The sequence below is a fragment of the Tetrao urogallus genome (assembly GCF_951394365.1).
Source record: "Tetrao urogallus genome assembly, chromosome: 1".
In the NCBI taxonomy this organism is placed as follows: Eukaryota; Metazoa; Chordata; class Aves; order Galliformes; family Phasianidae; genus Tetrao; species Tetrao urogallus.
The window spans coordinates 58,634,802-58,660,103 of NC_136813.1; the positions used below are offsets into that span (position 1 = coordinate 58,634,802).

Here is a 25,302-nt window from a genome sequence, read left to right on the forward strand (position 1 = left end):
CCAAAAAGCCACTGAGGCCAGAACAAGGGATTAATTGACCAACCTCACATATTAATCATGTTACTGACTTGAGAAGGAGCTTGCAAAAAAAGAAATGCAGTTTATTCCCAACACTGCCAGCAACCAAGGGCTGTTTAGATTCCTCTAGCACTGACTAGCTGAGAAAGAAAAATCTGTCAAGCTTTCAAGCACAGCTAAAAATTCAACTCTCCAGCCAGACATTTTATGTCAACAAATGCACTCTGTTAGAGCCTCAGTTGCTCTTTAGATTCCTCCAAGAAAAAAAACGTTCCTCTACAGCACTGCTTTGCTATCCACAATGAAGCTGAACAGTTTGGACAGTATTTCTTCAGAAAAAAAGAAAGAAAGCACAAATCACTAGGTACAGTCATACAGTCACACAACACTTCTATATTCCAGATCTAATGAGATCAAGTGATTTGAGCAAGAATTTCATAATTTAACCTATCTGTATAGGGTAGGCACTTTTCATCAGTAATGTTTTCAAGACACAGCTCCACTCTTTTCCTTTCCGCATTTGTGAGGCAGTAGCATGCCAGAGACTTTAGAGAGAGTCTGCAGACAAAAGGTCCACTCACCTTTAAGATCTTCTGAATAAGAAACAGGAGTGTTTCTTAAGATATCTAGGACTTTGACAGTTTAACATGGATGCAGTTTGTTTTGAAGTGTAAGGCTTCCATTTGGAAGCCCTGAAAGTAGAGTAATCAATATAAGTTTGCAATGCTTTTCCCCTCTATCCCTGCTATTGCACACTTTTAATACAGATGATCCTAACTGATCTGTGTAATGCACTCAGCTTAGCACCGAGTAGCTAAACTTAGCAAAACTAAGTTCAGCTATACAAATAGTTCTCATTAGGTATTTTGGCTAAGTCTCTAAACTAATAGACTATCCAATTCTGAATACTTCACTGACCTGCTATTTTCTCTCATGAATGGGTTACTACAGCCTAAAAATGGACTGCTGTGGCAGCAGAGACAGCTCACACTGAGCTAGGCAGAGAGCACGCAACAGGCTGTAACAAGAGGAAGATAAAACCTCAGAACTTCCTTGTTTTTCCCAATGCCACACATTCCCGCTCTAGTAAGACACTGTCAATAAAAAGAAAAAAAAAAGGCTCTCCTGCAAATATAGCAGAAAAGAGCACTGCTTGCATGCTTGTGAGCATAACCAATGAAAACAAGAAAAGCTCTGAAGATATTCATGCAAAGAAACATATATATATATATGTTTCTACATACACATATACATACACACACATGCATGCATATCCTTATGGTTTTGCAACCTTAAACTGGAAGCACCAGGTATTTTTCACTGAATGCAGATACGTGGCACTGTGTCATCTTTGATTTTAAATATTTCCCCAGGTGCAGTTTTCTGGAGAGCACAGAATGCCCAACTGCCAGACAACATTCCTACCCTTCTGGAATGAAATTTGCTGCTCCCACGCTTCTAAGCATTAGGTCAGCTCCACGTACCTGCCAATCTAAACACATTCACAAAAAGTTTGTGTCAACAAATTTACCTTGCTGTCTCTAGCAGCAATATACTTGATTTTATCAGAAGAGCATCACTTCCAAAATGATTTTAAATATACAGCAATCAAACAAACAAACAAAAAAACCCCACATCCAATACATACATTCAATAAAAGCAACCGAGCTTCCCCTAGTACTGCATTTGACTTCAGGGAATATGCAGAAAGACTTGGAATCTGAAAAGGGCAAGATATCCAAACCAGAAACAACAATTCATTCTGCTGCTGCCGTGTGTTTGGGAAGCTCTCTCCAAACAAGCTCTTGGGTAAGCATGTCAAGAACAAAAACAGAGCAATGATTTACACCAAGAATGAAATGCTGCTCCTATCTTTTGCCAGACTCTCTATAGCGATACAGATATTGGTATTTGAAAAACAACAACAACAAAAACCCATATCAGTATCTCAAGCTTCTTTAATGTTTTCTCTCTTCTGGAAAAGCCTTATTCCTTCAACAGCCAGAAATCAAGCAAAAACAAAAAAGGAAAATACATGTACACACCAACAGATCTGATTCTCTATCAGAATTTATGCCTAAACAATTCCTCATGTACAAAAACCAGCATACACATAAAAATTAGGATACTAGAAAAATCATAATTAATGTTTACATTAAGTTTCATTAAAATGGAAAATACAGTACCACTCAACAGCAATTAAAACATGTAGAAATACCTGGATGCACTTCAATTTGGGACTGTGTAAGGATTCCAAATGATCAGAAGCTGTTGCTTTAATTTTGAACGCTGAGAAAGCAGTCAAACATTTAATTACAAAATGTGCTTTTTTGGTGTGAGGTGGGTGGCAAGATGCATTTGTAACTGCAACAGCACAATAAGAACACAGTTAAAACTAATTCGTTTTAATATCATAGAATCACAGAATCACAAGGTTGGAAAGGACCTACAAGATCATCCAGTCCAACCTGCCTCCCATTGCCACTGCTACCACAAGCACTAAACCATATCTCACAGCTCCTCATCCATTCACCTCTTGAACACTGCCAGGGACGGCGACTCCACCACCTCCCTGGGCAGCCATTCCTGTGCCTGACCACTCTCTGAGAGCAAAAGCTTTTTCTTATGCCTAATCTAAACCTCCTCTGGTACAACTTGCGGCCATTTCCTCAGTTCCTGTTTGTCGCCTGGGAAATCAAAAATGACCATAGATGGAAAACTTCTATTTGCATGGGGAAACCACTTTACCACATGAATAGTCAATGTGGTAATTACCTGAAATTAACATAATGTTTGAAAGCAGAGTATGCAATTATATTTGCACGTAATTCCAATACGTAGGTAAAGTGTGTATAACTCAAAGGGGAAATGTTCAATTTATTTCTGCCTTTGCAAAGAGGAAAATGCAATGAGAAAAAAATAATCTGAAGCCTGAAAGACTACAGTGTTACCATAGAGTTACGTAAGTATTCTCTAGTGTACTTCTGTAATACGTTAAAAATCACTATATGCTTTTTAGGCAGTATGTGCTAGGTGTCAAAAAATGTTCTCTCCACATAACTATATGGGTCACTCAGCCTGCAATTACAATAAACCCAGAGAATTCATCACTTTGCTCTGATATTTGCATTAAAAAAAAAAAAAAAAGAGAGAGATTTGCTTTAGAACAGATGCGATTAGAAACACTCTATCTGCACAGCAATCCCTCTTTGCTCCAACTGCGGACATTTACGCAGGCGTACACTTTGCTCTCACAAAGAGACAGATTGCACTAGATTTCTAAACCAGGTCAAAAATAGCCATCTGTGAACAGATTTTGATGATCTGGAAAATGAGATTTTTAGATGACCTGTTCTTAATGTAAGCCCAGGCCTGCCAGCCTCTTTCCACATGAAACGATTATTATGTACAACTCTCAGGAAAAAACACTTTCTCAGCGAAACAGTATTGATGAGCTGGGCCTTTACAGCTACCCCACAACAACATGATAGCACAGCACTGCTTCAACAAGTAACCAGCAAGGAGACAATCCACGACATATTAATTACTAGGTTTTAGGCAAGAGCATCACGTGAAAACCCTCTGAGCTTGGCAGAAATAAGCAGCATCAACCCCAAACCCTTTGGAACTAAACTGAAGACCACTGTAGTACCGATGCCAGATGATACCTCAACATCACAAGCTTCTTACACCCACTTAGATGTAGCGTTTATATAGGGGGATTTTAGCTCCTTCACAGATCAGACACAGAAACATTTGGCATCCATTAAGATCCCTTTTGCACGATGCACTTCAGCATTACACGCAGTGTTGTAGTGCTAAACTGACACTCTGTAAACTCAGTAATCATGGAATAATTCAGTTGGAAAAGACTCACAAGATCACCAAGTCCAACAGTTACTGTGACCGAACAAACCCCACCACTAAGCCATGTCCCTGAGCACCACAAACACAAGTCTCTTAAATAGCTCTGGGGATGGTGAGCCCACCACCTCCCTAGGCAGCCCACTCCACGACCTCAGCACTTTCCCCGTGAAGAAATTCTTCCCTTTATGCAATCTAGATTCTCCCCAGCACAACTTGAGGCCAATTCCTCCTGTGCTGTCACCCGTCATGTAAGAGACTCTCTTCAGGCAGATGTAGAGAGTGACAAGGTCTCCCCTGAGCCTCCTCTCCTCCAGGCTGAACAGTCCCAGTTCCTGCAGCTGCTCCCCGTAACTCATTTCCCAGTCCTTTCAACAGCTTTGTTGCTGCACATATGCAATCAGCTCAATGCCCTTCTTGTAGTGATGGACCCAAAACTGAACACAATACTTGAGATGTACCGGTACCACATACGAGGGGGCAATCACTTTCCTGAACTTACTCTATAGCAGTTACGAATCTTCATCTCAGTCTTCCTCTGATCCAAAACGTACTGAGACAAAAGATTACAGGTCTTTCTGTAATCTGCAACAAAAGCTAAACCTAATCAACTACAGCCCACGCTATGGATAGACTTGGACCTATGACTCTGAATGGCTGCATTCCCTTTTTCCTGCATGCAAGTAAATATTCCAGTTGTCCTGCATCACTGATTTCCAGGCCTTCTACGTTCCTGAAAATCTATCACACACCATCCAAACTGCTTTCCTGTACTGTTCCAGATCTAATAGAGGCAGCTGAGGATCTTATCACTGGAGAGCAATAAGAAGCTCCAAACTAGCATTCTTATTTTTCCTGTAAGAGGCAGCAAATACAGAGGAGGCTCAAAAGATCCTGCAATGATATGTAATGGTAAGTGCTCATAGCACAAGGGCTGTTAATCAAATCCCAGAGCTTGGTAGGAAAGATCTATACAGCAAGCTCCATGAGAGCTGCTCTCAAAATGAAGAGCTGCAAGATAATTTGATTTTGTACAAGAGAAGAACAACTCTCCTCAAGTGATTAATGTAACTGGTTGCAAGCTACTCGCCAATATATGTTTAGCATGGGGAATCAAGTTTCTCTAAAGATTCCCTTAGGATAGTAACTTAACTCCACAAAACAGAAATTGTTCAAGTCCAGCTGCGTTCTTTAGAAAATAGAAGCTATTCTGTGTAAAAGAACACTTGAAGAGATCACTTTAAATGAGGATATTGCCAGGAAAGAGGTGATCTCAAGGAGTTTTGATCTGAATTCACAGCTTTCCTGCTGCATGCTGAGGTAAGCATTCGAGGTTTCTTTGATGTGACTTTCTTGTATTCCTGCAGAAGAACCAATAAATTAACCAAACTGCCTCTTTATCAGTGTTGATACAATATTAAAGGCAGTTTACATGCACTGCTTTTCAACCCAGCTTGTATTCTGAAGATGACACTTTGGATCAGAATGCATCTCATGTGACTTCCCAGCTGCATTCAACAGAGGCTCTTGAGGTTTTTCCTACTGACTGCAGTAATGTAGGGATTGGACACAGGTTGTTCTGTGCCTCTGCATCGTGACCTTCACGTTGGATTTTTTTTTTTTTAATTAGTTAAATTTTTTTAATTTAAAAAAAAAAAAAATTGGTTTCCTCGCATTTCTAAAGATCATCTCTCAGCAAAGCTGAAGTCACTGAACATCTGCTGTGGGAGGCCATGAGGGAGAGAGCGAGGGGCAGAGGAAGTAACTTTAAACAGGCCACTTCATCACAGGCAAACCGCTAGCAGTTTCAGCTATTTTTGGAAGAACAGTATGAGGCAGGAAACACAAGCAAATGATTTACAACATCAAACAAAACGTGACCAAAATCCAACATCAGTTCAACTGCTCCCTTCTGAGAGTTTCTGTGCTCTGCTTACAACTACCTTTAGGCGCCTCGTCATCACTGGAAACCAAAAGTAATGTTCTCAAGTATATCGGTGTAAGTGAAAGTTTATGTGAAAGTAAGTATCTGTTTTCACCTGTCACACACAAAACCAGAATCCAGATGACCAAAAAACAGGTAATTTTATACATATGCCCCCCCCCACCCCCCCCTTTTTTTTTAGTGTAGATCAAAAAGCCACAGCTGTGTGGGAATAAAAGCAAGCAGTGAAAAAGGAATAATGCCCCCTCTCTTCCAGGACATTAATCACTTCTATCACCAACAGCAAGCAACTAAAAGCTTTTACAGTAACATGAAAAATACGAATCTGTCAATGGCTGTCTTTTGCTTACATAAAAAGCTAATAACAAAAGAAGTAATTGCTGGAAAGTTGAAGCTTTACCAGCACTGTTAAGAAACTGTAACTTTCATCCAATGAATGACTCCGTTGTCCATAATTGCTCATGCTTCAGAGCTACTCTTTTAGAACTGCCTTCTCTAACCAAAGTTTCACAGCATCAAGTTTAGGTCAAGTTCATTTTGGTCATCTGACCCCACAGCATTCTAAACAAAACCTTGCTACTGAGAAACAGGGTGACTCAGAGCACAGCAGCTCGAAGCAATATTGAAAAGTCCCCAAAAGTTAGGAATAACTGCACAAAGAGCATCTTCCTTCGTACACAGAATACTTCCTCGTACAATATTTCTCACCATGAAGAAGAAAGGCTTTGAAACCTCCTCAGCTTTCTTTGATCTGGCCCTTCTTTAGAGTGAAAACTTGCTCTCCTGCAAGAAGGTCTGCACTTCTCCACATAAAGATCCAAACCCAGAAATCTCCTCCAAACCTGCAGTAATTAGCAAGTTCCTGTAAAGCCAAGAACAGGCAAGTCTACAACTCATTAAAGCTTTACATGGTTTCAGTACTGTGCTAGTCCACCTACACATCATGCACTCCCTTGTACACAATGAGCATTTTATGTACCAAAGAAAAAATTAACAACAAATCCTTCATTATAAGAAAAAAAATGAGGTCATCAACAGTTCTCAGATTGTACGCTTATTGTGGGGAGCTGAACGAAAAATAATAATAATTCAAGAACAATTTAGAATTTCATTCTGGCTGACAAGCACTATATTGCAAAGACACCCAGGTACTGAACACAATGCTCAGATGAAGGTATTACATAAATCACTCACAATTTTCGTTTTGCTGGATCCTCATTTACAAGCACTTTTTCCAGTAAAGCAAAGATTTATTTCACTGTTGAGCAGCCTGTATTGCACAGATGCATGCTGACAATGCACAAGATTTTATGTAGATGCTGCTAATTTCTTCCTGCTAGTTTGCAGCCCCAACTCTCCTCACTACATTTTAAGCTGCATACAAGCATTTGAGCTTGACGAACAAATTGATCACTTGCCGGTTTGAAATGCTGTACAATTACACTTCAAGACTGCAAATTAGCAAGGAATTATTGCAGCTGCTTTGCAGACCTACTGATCTAATTGTGGAGAGAAAACGGACGACGTGGCTCCGCTCAAAAGCCCAGGCTGCTTTAGCTACTGCCACCACGCATTCGCCACACACACTTCTAAAAACAGCTAGATACAGAACAGCCACACACTGACAGAACTGGGCTGTGGCCATCCAAGATCCCAAACGTTCAATTTGGCATGTCAGCAGACTCAGCAGAGATTTATTTTTAAACAGTAAGATTCCTAACTTGTTGCTGAAACAGAATTTTCAATAAGAAGATACAGTTGAAGAGAAAGAAAGTGACTTAGACGTAAGGAAGCAAATCACCGTGCCAGCTACTTGTCCAATGTGTTTGCCCTCTTCTGCCAGGCAGAGCTGTCACCTGCCCTTTGTCACCTCGCAAGCCCACCACCACATTCCATCAGGTCTAATGGGGCCCAGGGACACACTGGGAGTTCTTCTGCATGAAGATCAAGCACTCTGACAGAACTTCATGCAGTAACTCATCTCCAAAGGGCAAACATTTCTGAGTAATTCTATCCCCTCATTTCCTAACCGTTTCTTGCTTTCAGAGTGCTTTGCCAGCTTAAGTATACTTGAAAAAAATGAGTATATTTTGGCATGACTTCAATAAAGTACCTTTTCTTTCATAGATCAGCGACACCATCCCACCTTACAAGAATAATACATATAACATCCAGCTAATTTGGATGTATTTTATTTTTTATCTGTATTTTTGCAACCTACTCTCAAAAATATTCAAATAGTTTATTTCAGATTCATGCAAATTGAAAAGTATTATTAATGCTCCATGCTTTTAAGTTACGTACTGGAGCAATTTGTTTCCCTTTTTCCAGCATCACCCATTGTTCACAACCCTGAAGTCCATACAAGTCTAAAATACATGTGTATGAATCAACCTGAGTTGAAGCTTTTGAAAATGTCAGACTTGCAAGCTCATAGAGTACCTGCTTCCTTTTCAGTATGAGCTGTACAGTTCCACCCACAAGACTCTTGCAGTGTGTGGGACTGGCTGATTGGTATCAAGCAAAACTGTGGAAAAAAAACAGAAACCCTAGGGCCTACTCTAAGGTCCCAGTCTCCTGGGTGGTAGTGCCTTATGGGAGAACATTTCAGGTAAATTACGTGAACGTGCAAAAGAATATCAGCTAAGCAGTCAGTTGTTCTTGTTTGACCTGAAGTCACAGGGTCAGAGCTCCATCTCAAAACATACAAAGCAATTCACTGCAGCTGAAGCTTCATCTCAACATCCTCGCCCCGCACTAAAAAATAACTGCCAAAATACAGGATCAATTCTCTTCCAGAATAAGCAAATGTAACAGAGGCAAGTGAATTTCAAAGAAATACAGGTTCATTTCATTTCGGCAGTTATACAGAAAAGGGAGCAAGAGTCAAAGAGAACTTGAAGAAGCAGAGCTCGTTGGGACTCATCCGGAGGGTGAGCATTCTTCAAAACTGCCAATGATTTTTGGAAGCTGGGCATTCCCCATGAGCTGCTCATGCATACCTACAAAGTTCATCCAAAGTTGAATTTTTTAATGTCTGTTTAGCCACTACATTCTCTGTGAAGCAGATGCATGACAGAAAAACTAGCAACGTGAATGAATGCTTCCAACAGTTCTGAGTGTCCAATAGCTGCAAAAATCAACTGAAAACTGAGGGCAGAAGCAGAACTCTACAAAAAGCTACGTACACAAAAGAATCCCTGTTTGAACTTCCTGTACATAATCTCATTTTCTACCTCATCGGTCTGCACCTCTGCCTGATTTATGAGCATTTTCTTATCAAAACACTGTTAACAACTTAAAAATGGAAAATACTGCTGTTCAAAAGAGCCATAATCAAAGTTTAATGCGGTACATTAATTCATCTTCCCTTCCACTCAGGCTTTCATCTATGAACTGTGACAGTGTTTATTTCATTTCAGCAACTTCCAATACTCCCCTACTGCCTTTCAAGGCACAAAACAGACACTGCTCCCAGTTCGACACGACACACAATTTAGGTGCCTGCATTAACATCTACGGTTCGTGCAGGCTTCCACCTAAGAGGGTTCAAAGCACAAACACAGTTTTGTTTTTCTGAATTACTATTTGAAGAAGTTCCTCTTGCTGGCCATTGACTAGACAGAGAGCACAGCCAGCTGCCGGCCCTGCCCAGGCTGAGGGCTTGCAGCCACATAGCACACATGTTCTCCTGGATCTTCTTTGATCAGCCACCTCACGTTTTTTGCACGGCTACTCTTTCAGGCTCCTATTTCTGAATCAGCACCCATAAAATCTTACTGTACCAAAACAGAGAACTTCCAGAGCCTTCATAATAACACGTTTCACAATAGGGACTGGAAGCTGCCAACACCATCCTAGCATCATTTGAAATGTCCACCTGATTTCAGCTCCATCAAACATTTCCAGGTACCAGGAATTCTCAAACACCACTACAAGCTTGATAAAAATCTCATATTGTTATCATTAAAAATAAGAAAATTATGTATGTTGCACAAAGTTCATTGCCACTGCCACAACTGCAATATATTTTTTGTTCTCCTCAGCACTATAGTGAAGCAAGTTCTATTTTCAGCTTGATTTATTTTAGCACACTGGACTGCTAGAAACTCACCTGCATTACCGTCGATTCCAAGAGTCCCAAATTTAACAATACACTAATTTCAGTGGGACTCCAATCATGTATCAGTTACCAGGACTAAAATACATTTCTCAATAGAACGATGCTGCTGATCTCAACTAGCAAGTAGAGGCAAGGAAAAAAAAAACCAACCACCACATAACTGGTCAGCAAGGCATCAACCTGCGGTACAATTTACTTTTTAAACAAGATTTCTGTGACTAATCTGATCTCCCTGAGAGCAGCAGCATCACATGAATCTCGGTCAAAGGAACAAAACCAAGAACGAATGACTCATTGTGCAGGCAATGTGATGAGAACCAAATGCAAGACTGTCCAACTTCAGTAACTGCGGGAAGAGGAAAAAAGTGTTTACTTCTTCTCTCCTCAGCCTCGAGGACAGATAACACAGGCACAACAGTGAAGAAAAACAAGCAAGAAGAAGCTGAGTTGAGCATGATCATTTATTTTAAAAATAGTGATCAAAACCACAGGGTTCTGGAGTTACTTAGTGCATATGTGTGCACATAAATACGTTACTGGTATAAGCTGTTGAGAGTTTTAAGAAACACCTCAGCCAAAAATACAGTTTTCCCCTATAATTTCTAAAAACGCTCATATGATTAAAATCCATACTTACATGGAAATTTATAACTTTCCATTGAATGCCCAGGATCCGGCTGGTTTTTTTTTTAATGCAAAGTATAAAGCAGGATATTAAAAATGGAAAGTGACTTTCTTTTTCTAAGTTGTGCAAAGTATTAACATAATGAAACTCAATGAATGTTAGTTTCCTAATTTTCTCATAGTTTCAGCTTATCAGTTACTCGTATGAGCCGCTGTAAAGCACTGTGGAACTGCTCAGTGCATTGCATACTTACAGCTAGTGACAGAGCAGCGTTCAGCTACTTGTGTAGAATGAGGGAATTGAAAAGTATGTACAAGAGGGGCAACTGGCAACTGCTCTGAAACATGTGGTCAAACTTCTGTTTTTACACCATGAGCTCCTAACTCTGCCTCACACAGCACAAACCTGCTCTGACAGTTTCAATAGCAAAGGTCCAACCGTAGCCAGATCTGTACGGATGCAGATGACACTCCTTCTCAAAATGACTAAGCCCAAAGAAACGTCCATCCATGAAAAGGCAGGAGTAAGCTTCAAAAAAAAAAAAGGGAGAGGAAGCAAAGGATACTGGATAGGGTGGAAATATAAACGCAAAACAGATAGAGAAATGTGCTGTTAACCTCAGTTAATAAATCTAACACCAAAAGCATTTCTCAATCAAACCGAGATCCAACTTCACAGTTGCAAGGTGACACAGCTGTTCAGTGGCAATGGTTTGACCACTAACATTGCCTGCCACGTGCTGCTTGCAGATGCAGCATGTACTAGCTCTATCATCGACTTAAAAATCGAAAGCAACCAGCCCTTCACGCTTATTCCAAGAGTGAACTCACACAGTCAGTGTTAATAAGCATCTGTTGGTCAAGTTATACCTGTGCAATATCCACTTAACTTTAAACAACTTCCCAAAAGCCCTATGTGAATTCACAGCTCATGAAAGAATCACAGACTGCAGTCAGGGCATACTTCTGATAGTCACATGCAAGATGAAGTTGACTTCTGGATTATATCACACACTTCCACTGACAGTAGGATAGTTTCTCACCGACATTTACAATAAGCAGCTGTAAAACTTAAAGCATGCAAATAGGCATACATAACCAAAAGCTACTTGCTGGATAAAAAGATGCCATTTTTACCTTTTAGGGTAGAACAGACTTAGGAGCTATAGACACAAACCCACGGACATGCATAGTAAGTATTTTTAATGCTGGGGGATGGGGATGCATACACCCAGTATTTGGCTAACAGAAAAGATCAATGATTCTTTAGAAAAATCACTAAGAGTTAAAAGCTGTTCAACGTCAGTTAACCCCTTACTCATGCCCACATAGTTTCAGGAATGATCCTACTTGTCTTTGAAAAGCAATACCACATAGCAGAGCTCCTCTGTGCAAGAAGTTTGTATTCCCAAGCAAGACGTTAGCTCTTTCAGTTAAAGATCTGGACTCTATCCCAGTTCTGCTGTAGACTCCATCTGTGCTTGTGCATAATAAGGCAGACAGCTAACTCCTGTACTCAAAATACCTCCCTCTGTAACACTTCATATTCGAAACACAACTTGAGTTCCTCAGATGAAAAACTGCTCTGGAAAACTGCATTACAGCATCTGCTAATGCAACTGCACAACATGTTGCAGAAACTGCAGGTGAGGGCTAGCTACAAAGAGGCTTGTGAAGATAACCCAGCGAAACAGATGCTGCTGCACAGCAAGAAAGGATCAACTATACCCGCTGGGGCTCAGAAGCCTCCTGCCTACTTATGTGACAGCGCATGAGGAGAAAAATCAGACACAACTTAGGATTTACCAACACAGAGTAGGAGGAGACAAAGCATTTGGACACTCTGAACAAAAGAGCAAGGCAGACAAATGGCTCCCAGTAACCAAGAGAGGAAATATCTTATTGCTGGCAGGATACACCTCCTAGCAGCACTGCTACATGTGCAGAGAGGTAAAATAGCTCCCAAAGGCTTTACTGCACAAAGCACACTCGGTTATGAGAAAGGTACCATAGGAGCTAGAAAGCAAATTGCCCAGAAAGGCTTCATGACAGCAACCACTTTAACAGCTTTTGTCTTTCCCCTCATGGGAAGGTGCCCAGAGCATGTTGCACCAAAACACTGGGGCAGAGAGACTCTAAGCTAATGGCCATGGGCACAAAGAACAGAAGCACAGGACAGTGCAGCCACAATCCCAACAGCTCCCATCAATGTCTAAGTTCACCTCTAAACGCTCCAGCACTGTAATATCTGAAATAGCCATAACTCCCACTCTGTTGTCAGCAGATGCGAAGCAAGCCACTGCCCTTCCAGAAGGCAACCTGTTTGTGAATATGAATATTAAAAACCTGCAGCACAGGAAAACTTTATTTTTTCCTGGCTCCAGATCTAACTTGTTCTGAAACTGAAGCACTCCCACTGCAAGCTCCCAAGTGAAGCAGAGGATACCCCTCTATGTGGGAGAACAAACCCAGATTTGCTATTTGACCAAAGATAAGAAAGATAAGCAAAAATAACACTCTCTAAAAACTATGTATATTCACTTAGGTGATAGCATTCTGGATCATTGATATTTATGCATTTCCTTGAGAGTTTTCATAGCCATTAATTTGAACTTCTCTCCTTTGAAAGCCAAATAAAACAGAACAGGTTTGTGTAATAGTATGTTCTTGGCACATACAGGATATTCCTCTGGAGAAAGATAGCAAATGCTATCTAACAGCACCAAATTGGCAGGAAATCTCAAAGGCAAGTATTATACCTAATTTTTAATATTAACTAATCTGCAAATCAGATTGCATTGCAGTCTCTTACATGCTAGAATTCCAACCCTCATTCCACCCCAAAAGACAAAAAAGCTAAAAGGGGGTTATCCAGCAGGCAGTTCCACACCTGTTTCATCTTCCCCTCACACCCTCACGTGTGCTAGATGACCTCATGCTGCAGAGCAGATTTGGCCAAACAGAACTGCTGTACCCATTAGCTCTAGCACAGGAGAGGTTCCTAATGAAATCACGCCACAGATATTTGCCTTGTCACACGAGGAGGGCTGCAGTGACAGCACACGGGACAAAACATAAAGAGCTTGTGTGACCACACAGTATTAGACATGCATTTCTAACAGGTTTATGGTATGCGTGCTCTTGAAAAAAATGCGAGGCTGCTGTCTCACAGCAACTTAAGACTACAGGCTCACTTTCAAGGCTATTCTTACTAGCATTGTTCCATAATGCCGTCACCTAAAGACTCAAAAACAGCAAAGCCTCTTGCCTATTCAAGTTAGCACTAAAACAAGAAGCCTCTCTACTTATAAACAGGTCCAATTCAACCAGCACCCATTCTTACTTCAGCTGTACGCTACCTGGCCACCACTTGATGCTCTCTGCCAGTCCCCACTGCTCACTTCACTGCTGAGCCCTCTTACTTCAAGTAACTAATTACCTAGCAAAGGTCCCCAAGTCTAGTTATATATTCCAAAAGGAAGCATTGAAGGAAACCTATCTGTGCAAAACAGTTCTGAGTCTTGTTCATACTGCAGTGCTCAAGCTCAAACAAGCTGATTTAAATATGATTTCACAAGACTTTCACAGTCAACTTGTCTACATTCATTCGGTCTTCCCTTTAATTCAGCTGAATCACAATCATCACTTTGACTGTACATTATGCTGTGTAACATCTCTTTCCTCAGATCCTTCACTCCTTACTAAAATGAAGACTAAAATACAACCAGAAAACCCACAAGGGAATCGTCGGCTGGCCACATCAAGCACGCTCATATCCTACTCACTGCCAGCAGCACTCATTCTCTGTCTGAGAACGAAGCATTGTGCCCAGAATGGTATTTGCTCTGAGTTTCTCTCCAGCTGCTCCCACCACAGCACCCAAGGGGCGGAAGCAGCAGAGCAGCCCTCTGCATGCACGCAGCTGCAGCAAGCTCAGGGTGCTCCCTTTTCCCAGAGCTCTCCAGCTATGCTCAAACCGAACTCTGGAGATACAGACCAGAATCACTGCTCTGCAAAACCAAAACTCAGAACAGTTCCTACCGTTAAACCATATTTTTTTCCTAAATGGAGCACTTATTCATTCTGGTACACACGCAAGCTGAAGGTAGCTGAAGACCTATTAGACTTTATTAAAAATACTGTCTTGAGATTATTCACAACAGCTGTTTCCTCTTCAGGCTAGAGGAAAACAGATGGCAACATAACAAGAGCTAGATAATTTAAAAAAATTAACTCTAAAACATGGCACTTGTACAGGATTTCTTTCACTTGTGCATCTCCAAATGGGATAGTTAAAAAAAAAAAAAAAAAAAAAAAAAAACACCAAAAACTGCTGCCAAATGTTATTTTGCTAGTAGAATATATAACAGCTTGATAGCATAATTAACATACTAAAAACAAGGGCAGAACAAAGAACACATTAAATTGCACAGAAAAATAAAAAGATTGCAGGTTGCACAGAACCCTAGATCACAAAGCTGCCGCTCTAGATTCCCTACAAAAACACTCTGAATGTGGTTTATCACCTCTCAAACACCTATGGAGCATTAAGATGGGTGTGGAAAAGATGGGTGTGTTCTTTTCTGCATTTATTTGCAACTTCAATCAAGATTCATAAGAATGGAAAACAGCATGAAAAACATTGTAAGCCATACTAATTATCCTTGTGAACATAACGAGGGGATTTTATTTGCATCGGTCTGGCAGCCCAACAACTGCATTTCACACGCGTTCCTTAAGAGCAGAAGAAACTATAAATACACCGCTATTATATTTTAAACTTAGGCTGAGGGAGACCACATATTACTGAGCTACCACATGTCGAAACAACTGTTTAAAAGTTTCTAAAAATTCCTAGCAAACAGCAGTATTTCTTGACAGGCAGCCGTGAATAAACCCAACTGGTTGCTCCTTGCACTGGACCAACTGAGGAGTAAGGCAAAAAACTTTAAACACAACAGAAGCTGTGCTTCTCAGCACACGCTTTAAAGAAACACGAAGTTTAAGGGAGCGTGAAAGATTTCCCTTCCTTGTTTTTTCCCCCCTCAGACACTCTTAGGTATGGTTTTAGTGGAGCCCAGTACTGCCAGCCCAGTTTGTAAGCCTTGGTAGCTGGAGAGTAGAAAAGGAAACACTACTGCAGTTCACCATTTTGTAGGTACAGGATGTCTCAGAAATAACTACTTGGTTTGGTACACACTGAAGAACTTACAACTTGTGCCTTCATTTTTTTTTTTTTCTTCCTCAAGCAGGCAGAGGAATTCATCTGTGCAAACAAAATGGGATCTGTCAGTTCCAGCACTTCTCGAACCCCAGTGAAGATGTGCAGAGCTACTCCTGCATCTGGGTTGTTAGAGTTAGGGTAGTGTGGTCAGGCTGCCATACTTGATGATCTTGAAGGTCTTCTTAACCTGAGCAATTCTACGATTCTACGATTCTCCTTCTCCATCAACGCAGCAGCTGGGTCTTCACTGCCTGTCCTAGCACCCTCCCTAAAGAAAACCAAGAATTAAATAACCAGAGCTATCAGACACTAGCTTTACTGTGACAACAAAATTCACCCAGAAGATAACGTCTGGTGTGTGTGTGTGCACATAACTAGTCAACCCTAAGGAGAAAAGAAAACAAAACAAAACCCACCATACATATCATTCCAGATGGCTAGCACATTTAGAAACAGTGATCATTTGAAACCCTTCTCCGGGAAAACTTGACCATACCATTACTACAACTCAAGCTAGAATTTCTGTGATTCTTCCACACAATGCTTAACTGCAGTAATTTTTAGCCAGTACGCCTCAAAAGTGCAAAGCTTCTGGTAGGGAGATAAATATATGAATCTGCACATATATTTTATTATACATAGCATATAATAGCAAGATGTACTACACATGTATAATTACCTACATGATTATATACTACAATTATGTAATTATAATGTAGGATATGTATTTATATATTGTATAAATTATACAGCAATACATAAAAATCCCAAAGAACTTTCAAGCAACTTTAAACTCTGAAGCTTCGTTCAGCTAACACTTCAACAACTTCAATTTCATTTTTGACAGAATTTATTTTGCTGCTTTTTCATACGGCTTTAACTGAGCTACAGAACAGAAGGTTTTTCCTTCTACCAACAACATCAAATATCATATGATGGTAATCCTCACTTTTTGCACTAGATCATAACAAAATGAAGTGTCTAGAATAGCCTAAGTTTCTGAAGCTTTAAAATCCAAGCAGTGAAGAGAAGAATGGCAGAAACAAAGACATTTCCTCCTGCACAACTTAGTCTTTCTGACCTGCATTCTACAGGCAAAAGATAATCAGATTTTGCAACCTGATCAGCATTTTATTCAGTGTTTGTGATCTCAACTAAGACATTGAAGTCTCAGACAGACATGCTCATGTATTCCCTAGCTGTGACTGTATGAATCAATTTCTTCTATTTATGGAAAGCCCGTATTAAATTAACTCTTCCCTTGGCATTTATCATCCACAGGCTTCATTCTCAAATTCACGGGATATCCTCTGTCCAGCACAGGCTGCCATTCCAACAGAGTTGTGTAACTGCTGCTGGCATGCCTAGCCAAAGTTGACTCAATTCCACATTACAGATTTAAAAACCGACAAATCATTATTCATTTGCCAGCTGAAGAACTCAAAGGGGTGTTCTGACTTCTATTCTAGTCCCACTTTGAGACCAGTTTAAATGGTACCTCTTCCTTCAGCTTGTTGTAAATGCAAAGTAGATGTAAACACCTCCATCCAAGATCTGCGCTGTAAATTAGAAGCTGTCTTTCTAATTTTAAGCACAGACTCAGCCTCGTTTTCTTCTAGAAGCAGAGGTAATGTTGTAAATCAAGCCTACATTCAAAAGAAAAGACACAGGGTGCAACAAGCTTCCTTCCTCATTCCTTTGCTCCCCTGACATCCCCATTAGAGATGCCTGATGACAACTACCTGTATCATATGGGCTATCTCTAATAAAGCTCTCTCACTTATCGCTCAGAAGTGCAAATTACAAACAGTTCACACCCAACAGAAGATGTCTGCTGAATAGATAGCACGGCTCTGTGGTCTTCCCAGCAGGAAGGAAGAAGCCACTTAACCAGATAAGCGTGTCCTTTCAACTTCTCTCCGCTGCCACCTCCTTGATGCATCCTCCAGCTCAGGGCACCTAATCCAACCCAGGCAGTGCCAGAAGCAGCGCTACACTTTAGTGAAAACACTCTCATAAACCCCAGCACTAACAGGAAAGCCGCTGTGGGTAGGAATGTGTGATAACTGACTGTACACTTGGAATTCGCTCTCCCTGCTCCTTGGTTTAGTGAGATCCTCTTCCACATTCTTCGTACTGTGACTGTGAAAAGCTTTCCCCCACAAGTGCTCTGTCTTTTTACTTCTCTGCTTAACTTGATTCTCTGTCATCACTCTGCTCTTACACAAGCAAGATAACTTTAGATACACAGCAATGCTTGCTGCAAGGAATTACTGAACTTGCATAGTGCAGACTTCGTGTGCATGTTAAAGAGACAGGTGAACCTTCCACGATGGGCATTCAGACTACAACTTAAAACATTTTGAATGAGTTACTGTTCATCTTATTTAAAAAAGATTCACACTGAAATTCTTAATTCTTCTAACACTTTCAACTGGAAGAGGAAGACTGTGGCACTGCATGTCTATCTATAAAGCACCAGTCATTGCTCACCCTTGTATGGCAGCAGAGCATTACTAGGACCAAGACAAACTGCTGACCCCTCAAGCAGAAGGAAACTCAAATGCAGAGAGAAACTTCTCACCTCAAGCCTAGCAGAACCACAGGTCAAGCTGAGAAGCTTATTTTTTGCAGCTCTATACAGCCCTTCTGCCTTTTGCAAGAACTCCTTCAATACAGCTCCTACTGATGTATCACTGAAAGTCTAAAAAGTCCTTATGACTTTCTGTTTGGGACAGGGGAGAGGAAAAGAGAAAGGAAAGAAAAAAGCCATGACGCTAATAGTTCCCTTCAGCTCATCGACAGAACGGTGCTGACATGATGTAAGAGAAGGCTTGCCACAGCCCAGGGAGAAGTTAAGAATGCGCACCAGAAACTTCACAAAATCGGACATGGTTTTCAAACCGCAGAGAAAGGGAAGAAGAATAAATCACTAAAAATGTCACAGAATGAGAGCTTGCTATTAGCCAAATAAATGAATAAAGGGACAAAACACAGCTGCAAAAGGTTAGGGGGGCTTCATGAGAATTTATTTTCTTTCCATCCCAACAGTCCAATTAGCAATCATCGTTATATACTGTAGCAATAGCTACCTAATAGCTAGTGCCTCCCACACCCCCTGTTAACCACAAATAGCTGTGGAAATGCTCTCCTCACAAAGCAAGTCACAGTGACTTCAAGAATCACAGTTGGAGGTTGGCTCTCCCAGCACACAGGATGCGATTTATTGCCACAGTCAGCATTACAAAACAGGCAGCCCCGTTTTCTGTTATTGCAGCTGCACTTCTTCTTTTCACCCTTTAGGATTCCCACCACAGCTACCCCAGGATGAGGAACTGCAAAGTTTTATTAGAGAAACGCTGGTCCAGACAAGCCCTTACGGCAACACATCAGAGGTCCCAGGGCCCTGAGCACCAGTTCTCCCCCAGTCCTCAGGCTCCAAAGCTTCAGCTTGAGGCCAGCTGTGATCCACAGCTCCTGAGCTCAGAGCAGTCCGATGGGAAAAAGGAGCTGTGCGACAAAGCACTGCTAGAAGTCTCACTGGGCCCCTAGTCCCTAAGTGACCAGGGGCTCTTCAGAAAGGTAAGCATCTAGAAGTCAGATTTGTTATTAAGGCTATGGCAGGCTTTTCTGCACCATTCAGACTCCACAAAGTAGAAGAGAAGCCGCAGCACAGGTCTTACCCTCATACAAAACAATGCCCTACACCTGGATGGGCACCTCCATGTGGTAGCGCAGTGCTAGGATTCCCATTGCTGTCAGCTTACATAAGGCGATAACTGCAGTGAAAACTTGCAGAAGGATGGGAAACATCTGAACACGTCCTGGTGCAGGAGGGAGAGAGGTACGCAAGGGGAAGGAAAGGGAAAGGAACAATTTAGTACTGGTTTCCTAATAATAGCTTCCTCCCTACTTTCTATTCTCCAGACCCGAACAGTCACTACAGCTGTTTTCTGCTGAACTCCTGCCCTCCTTAAGAATTTCAACTAAAGCAGTCGCATCGACTCAGGAGAAGTCAGCTCCTCCTGGAGATGTTAAAGCTACTAGGCAGCCCCTTGCTTCAAAAAGGCTTTAAAATAGGGATTTCATTAAAACAGAAAAAATAAATGCCAGAAAACAGAAATTGGGGGTCTTCTCTGATCCTTGGGAGATCTATTTGTTCTTGTATTGCATTTAATTCTCCCAGCAGTGAATATGCCAGGCAGGGCTTTCACTGCAAGAACCCTATGATGTCCAGGAGGGCGCAGAAGGCATTAAAATGCAGATTGACAAGAACAGGATCTCAAAAGGAAGGAAACAAGACTTGGCCAGGCAGAGAAATAGGATCCTCCTTGTGCTCTGCCACACTGTCCCCTAGCAGGGCTCTTGTTGCCCTATGCACTGCTTGACCAGAGCAGCTCCATTCCCCCTGCAGCTGGAAGCCCCTTCTGGGAATTACCTGCCCCTCACTTCTTTTCTCAGGGGAAAGGCGCACAGGGAGCAGACAAAGCAGAAATAGGACCACCAAGCACAACAGTGATGTCCCAGTCTCACGTGTTTGTAGAGTCAGCACTTTTCTTCTTGAAGAACGTGAGGTGAAACCCCAAGTCCAGCTTGCAAAAATACCAGTCAGTCACTGTGGTAGCTGAAGTAAGCTGTGCAGGGAGCTTGTGCCAAGCTTAGGATGAGGGGAGAAAAGAAGCATGTAGAAAAATCCAGAATTAGCCCTCAATTGTCACTATGCCTGGTAGATTTCAACCCTGTTTCCCACTTAAGATAGTCACTTCAAACTCAAAAAAGGCAGAAACAGAACTCAAACAACTCCACAGCATGCCAAGCAGGACAACAAAAGAGTTCATCACGAGTGTTTTCAGAGCAGGTTTTGAACTGGATAGATGTGCCGTAAGCCGCGTGTTTCAGTGCAGGAGCAGAGTTCAGAACTGCTCATGAAGTACCTTCCATCGCATGGACTTTAAGAAGCACAGTGGTTTTTTTTCATTTGTAAGATATATTCCCATATAGCTGGAGTTTCATGTTCACATAGACATCAGACTAAGAGGCCACTAGACCACCCTCATGCTGGTACCACTCAATTTCAAATGTTTCACTTTGGAAGCTCACCAGTGCTTAGCAGAAGTGCAAACTCCTTTCTGTATACTGGCCTCAGATTGGCTCATAAGCCTGAATGATGATCTATGTCATAAGGTCATATACTCAAAGGACAATGAGGCGCTGGCACAGCTGCCCAGAGAAGCTGTGGTGCCCCATCCCTGCAGGTGCTCAAGGCCAGGTTGGATGGGGCCCTGGGCAGCCTGAGCTGGTGGGGGGCAGCCCTGCCCATGGCAGGGGTTGGGGATGACTGGGCTGTGAGGTCCCTTCCAGCCCAAACCATGCTGTGACTGCACATAAGTCAAGTATCCATGCTGTCTTACAGGCAGAACAGCACCTATGTGTTTCAGTGACTATCCTACATCAGGCTGTCTTTCAAATAATTATTACAAAGACTCATTAAGGTTAATTAAGGAATTGATGATCTTAGGGGGAAAAAAAATAAATAAAAACCACCTGAGAAGAATGTAAAATAGGCCAGGTCAAACTTACCGTCAATTGCCTTGAGCGTCTGGAGCCAAACCATCTGGACAGCTCAAAGGATTACAAACCCACATCAGTGTGAATACAATGTTTATAGCTAAGCCTAGAAAGTGCTGATCAGATCCTGAAGTCCATGCATAAGTAAAGACTATTTAGAGACGCCATCAATACCACAGAAGACTTGGAACAGCATATTCTTGAGTTACTTTTAATTTAGGTAAAGCCTCAACCTCCTCCCCTCTCTCCCCTAGGCACTCTCAATTCACAGCCCTACAACACAATTCACATTACCAACTAAGCATTCCACTCCCCCAAAAAATACTTCAGCATGCTCTTGATAATAAGCTTTTTTTTTTTTTTGTGCAATAATTTTACTTTAACGCCTGTTAAAAATAAATAAATAGAAATCCTGATTAAAATAAAGCCAACCCACGGGCTCAAAGTGACATTTTGCAGCTTTATACTCCCATCACCCTCATCCTATGCTGGCCTATTTTAACATTAATCTCATGTTCTCTACAGAAAGCTATCATTCAAGCAAACAAAGCACCACAAAATAAAAAATGTAGCACACAGTGACTGGGCTTCAGCCCATCCTTCCCACACCCTGCTACTCCTCCAGATACAGAGGCCCAGCACACTCAGTTTCCAGCACACCAAATTAGGGCCCATGAGCACAAACTACACTCTCAATTCCAGAGATTCGCTTCGCACTATAAAGAAAAGTCTACATTCAAGAGAATGAGGTACAAATTTTTTGTTACCTGAAGGATTACTGACTCCCATTACCAGATGCATAGAAAAAATTCTGTAGGCGTCACTATGAAACTCCAGTAATGACAGCATATGCAACATTTCCAGCTAGACTATCACAGAGATCAGTTACATTCAGTCCTGAAGTTGATTTAATACAGTCATTCACTTGAATATTTTTTACTTTCAAACCCACAGCTTTCTGGAACACTGTCACAAAAGCAGGTGTCAAAACACACTAATTATCAGCCTGTTAGAGCTTCATTTTTACTGAAGTTATTTTGCTACATCCCAACATCCCAATTCCCCCAAGCACTTCTTAATTCCCTGTCAAAAGCTCCTGCCTCAATACTCTAAAAACAGATAGGCAGGAGCGGGTCTGAATAAAAAAATGTGACATTCGTCGGGTTTTTCTCCACCTGGAGCAATTTTGCTTAGTAGGTCTAAAAAAAAGAAAAAAAAAAAAACAACAAAAAACATATAATGGTAGGAAGGGGAATCAAATATAGAATATCACTTACACTGTCTTGCACTTCCCTCCAACCCTGCACCAACCCCAATTTCCAGGTACCACTCCAGCCTGGCTCTCTGCTTCCTAATGAGTGGGACCAGACCTGGCTCTGGTCAAAACTGGATCTGTGACCACAACCTCCTTTCTCCTCACTGACAGCAAGACCTGGTGTGCAGGAATTCCCTGGAGCTCCTCTTCTACAGTATCGTGGCCACATTGGCCTACGCTGCTGCTAGTGGCACTTTGGTGTTCTCAGCAGTCAGGTGGAATAGCCAAGAGCTGTTGGTTAAGAGCATGTAGCAAATGTAACTGCTTGGAACAATCTACAGAGGGCACGACTAATGTTTGCAGAAATAAAAACCTGCTGGGGTCAAATCCTACCTTAACTTTGGGCCAACAGATGCTAACAGAACACAAACGTGCTTCTTCATGGCTTAACAACATGACACCGCAATATCAGCCAAAGCCCTAAATGTCAAATAACTACACTATAAAACTACAGTTTTCCAAAGAGGAACATATCTCAGAGGGTTTGCAGCAACAGCTAATGGGTACCTTCTGCTTACCTACTAGGGAATGCTTACACAACCAGTAGAAATTAAGCACTAGGTGCACGGAGGCAAAACGCAACTCCTTGGATCTTGGGAGGCAAGCAAGGGCAGAGGCACATTCCAAGTACAGCTGGAGGCCTGAAGAAGGCCTCTACACCCAGACTGGGCATAGGCTACTGGGAATCTGCAGACATCAAGAGAAGGACCTCGCTGACGGTCAGAGCAGGACATAAACCTTAGGGGAGAACAACTCTTCTACAACTTAAGTAGAGCAGGTGCACGTTTGCTAGGATGTATGCTGCCTCCCTGAAACAAAGCTCAACACAACCTGGGAGGGACAATCAGTACCTACAGAGCAAAGTAACTTTGGTTTTATCCAATTCTCAGCCATGCTGAGCAGTACCGTTACTTCTGTATAATTGCAGAAGGTTTAAGGACCCTAAAAATAGGAGATATGTTATTTTATACTGTACCCCACATGCTCTGTTGAAGGATGCATTTCAGACAACTGCTGGATTCACAGCTCTTCCACTATTTTTGCATTTCTCAGGGGAAACAAGTAGCACTAGCCCCAATTTTCTTATAAGAACAAGGAATAAACATAATGCACAACTACCTGCCTTTACAAGCTTTTTCCTGTAATCAATGATATAGTTTCTGAAAAAAAAAAAAAAGAATCAAGAGAAGCCAAAAAGCAACTGGAGTCAGCAGATATGAAAATGCAATCTCCAGAGACCTGACAGGTCTCACAGTGCCAGCAATCCTCGCTTCTCTCTGCTAGATTGCATTAGAAGAGGCAGCTAAAAATAAGACAAATATTTCTGTGATAGTGAAGTTCTTCATGAGAAAGAAAATGCTGCCACTTCAGAGAGATTGTGCAATTCAGAAATGGAAGGGAAAAGAGCCAGTGTGAAGAGGAGAAACAATGCTCCTAATGCAAACCAGATTCGATAGCAGGTGTCTCATGAAGGTTCTGATCTGGCATGATGCCACCGCACATCTTCATGGGTACAGCCAGCACGCAGCAGCTTGGCTCTCCATCTCAGCAGCAGCACTCACAGCTGTCAGGTGACAACAAGCAAAGAAGCAGCCGCTGGGGGGTTGGAGCTTGATGATCCTTGAGGTCCCTTCCAACCCAAGCCATTCTAGGATTCCATGATTTGCTCTGGAAGACTCAGGCCAGCCACTCGGATATTTTCAGGATGTAAAGCAGTCATAAAAGCACCTGTTTTGTTGTTGCTGGTAGGTGTTTTGTTGGTAGAACAAAACGGCCTTGCCAAAAGTAAGCTCAATTCTGTTCTGCATTCCCTCTCAGTCACTATTAGATATGTGCAACAACACAATTCATGCCAGTGAATCTTTTCTTTAAGCACTGTGGGGCTGAGGGACGGCTCAGCGCGCCGCTCACACACCTTGCCACACACCCCCAGCTCAGTTTTCCAAGGCTGCGTTCTTGAGCCCAGCAGCACTCACCAGCTTCTCGAGCCAAAATCTAAGAGCAACTGTAAAATGTCACACTCTGTGTCGCCTGCAAAATAGATCTAATTTTGTATCACAAACCGGCGATTGTTCTAGAGGGGAAAGAGAGAGGGGGGAAGAAAGGGAGCTTTTATACTACAGAGCAGATTTTTCTTCTCTTCCTACCACCCTCCTGCCTACAATTTTGGAAGCTGAATGACTGCCAGAGAAATCACTGAGACTGTTTTCCGTTGAAATTATGAAACAAAGCACTTTCGAAGTTGCCTGATATGCTTCAATTCCACTGTTAAACACAAGGAACGAGTAACCGCTTCTAGGACCTTGCTAAATGCTTTAAAACACACAACTCAGAAGAAGATACCGAGAGAAACAGCTTTCAGAAAGCTGCAGTGCAGTCCTGAATGGAACAGGAAATGAGGAACAAAGAAAGGAATTTCATAGATTCCAGATGTACTCCAACACCAGCTGGGAAACACAAGCAAGAATCAACTGCAGCCTTGTCAGAGGCTACCACTCACTGTTTTCTGCTAGACTTCTTGAACAAAACTAAGTAGCTGTAAACAATTTGTAAATAGAAATATTTTTGGAAGAAATTGGAAACAGAAGTAAAAATAAACTTCTTCCCCTCTCGCCTAAAGA

The 25,302-nt window shown here is 41.8% G+C and overlaps 1 protein-coding gene across 1 annotated transcript in view; it reads right to left on the minus strand.

Annotated features, from left to right (window-relative positions):
• The window catches only part of RASA3 (RAS p21 protein activator 3), a gene marked incomplete at both ends in the record, with an annotated part of 126,551 nt that overhangs the window by 94,028 nt on the left and 7,221 nt on the right, over positions 1-25,302 (minus strand). The window lies entirely within an intron of this gene.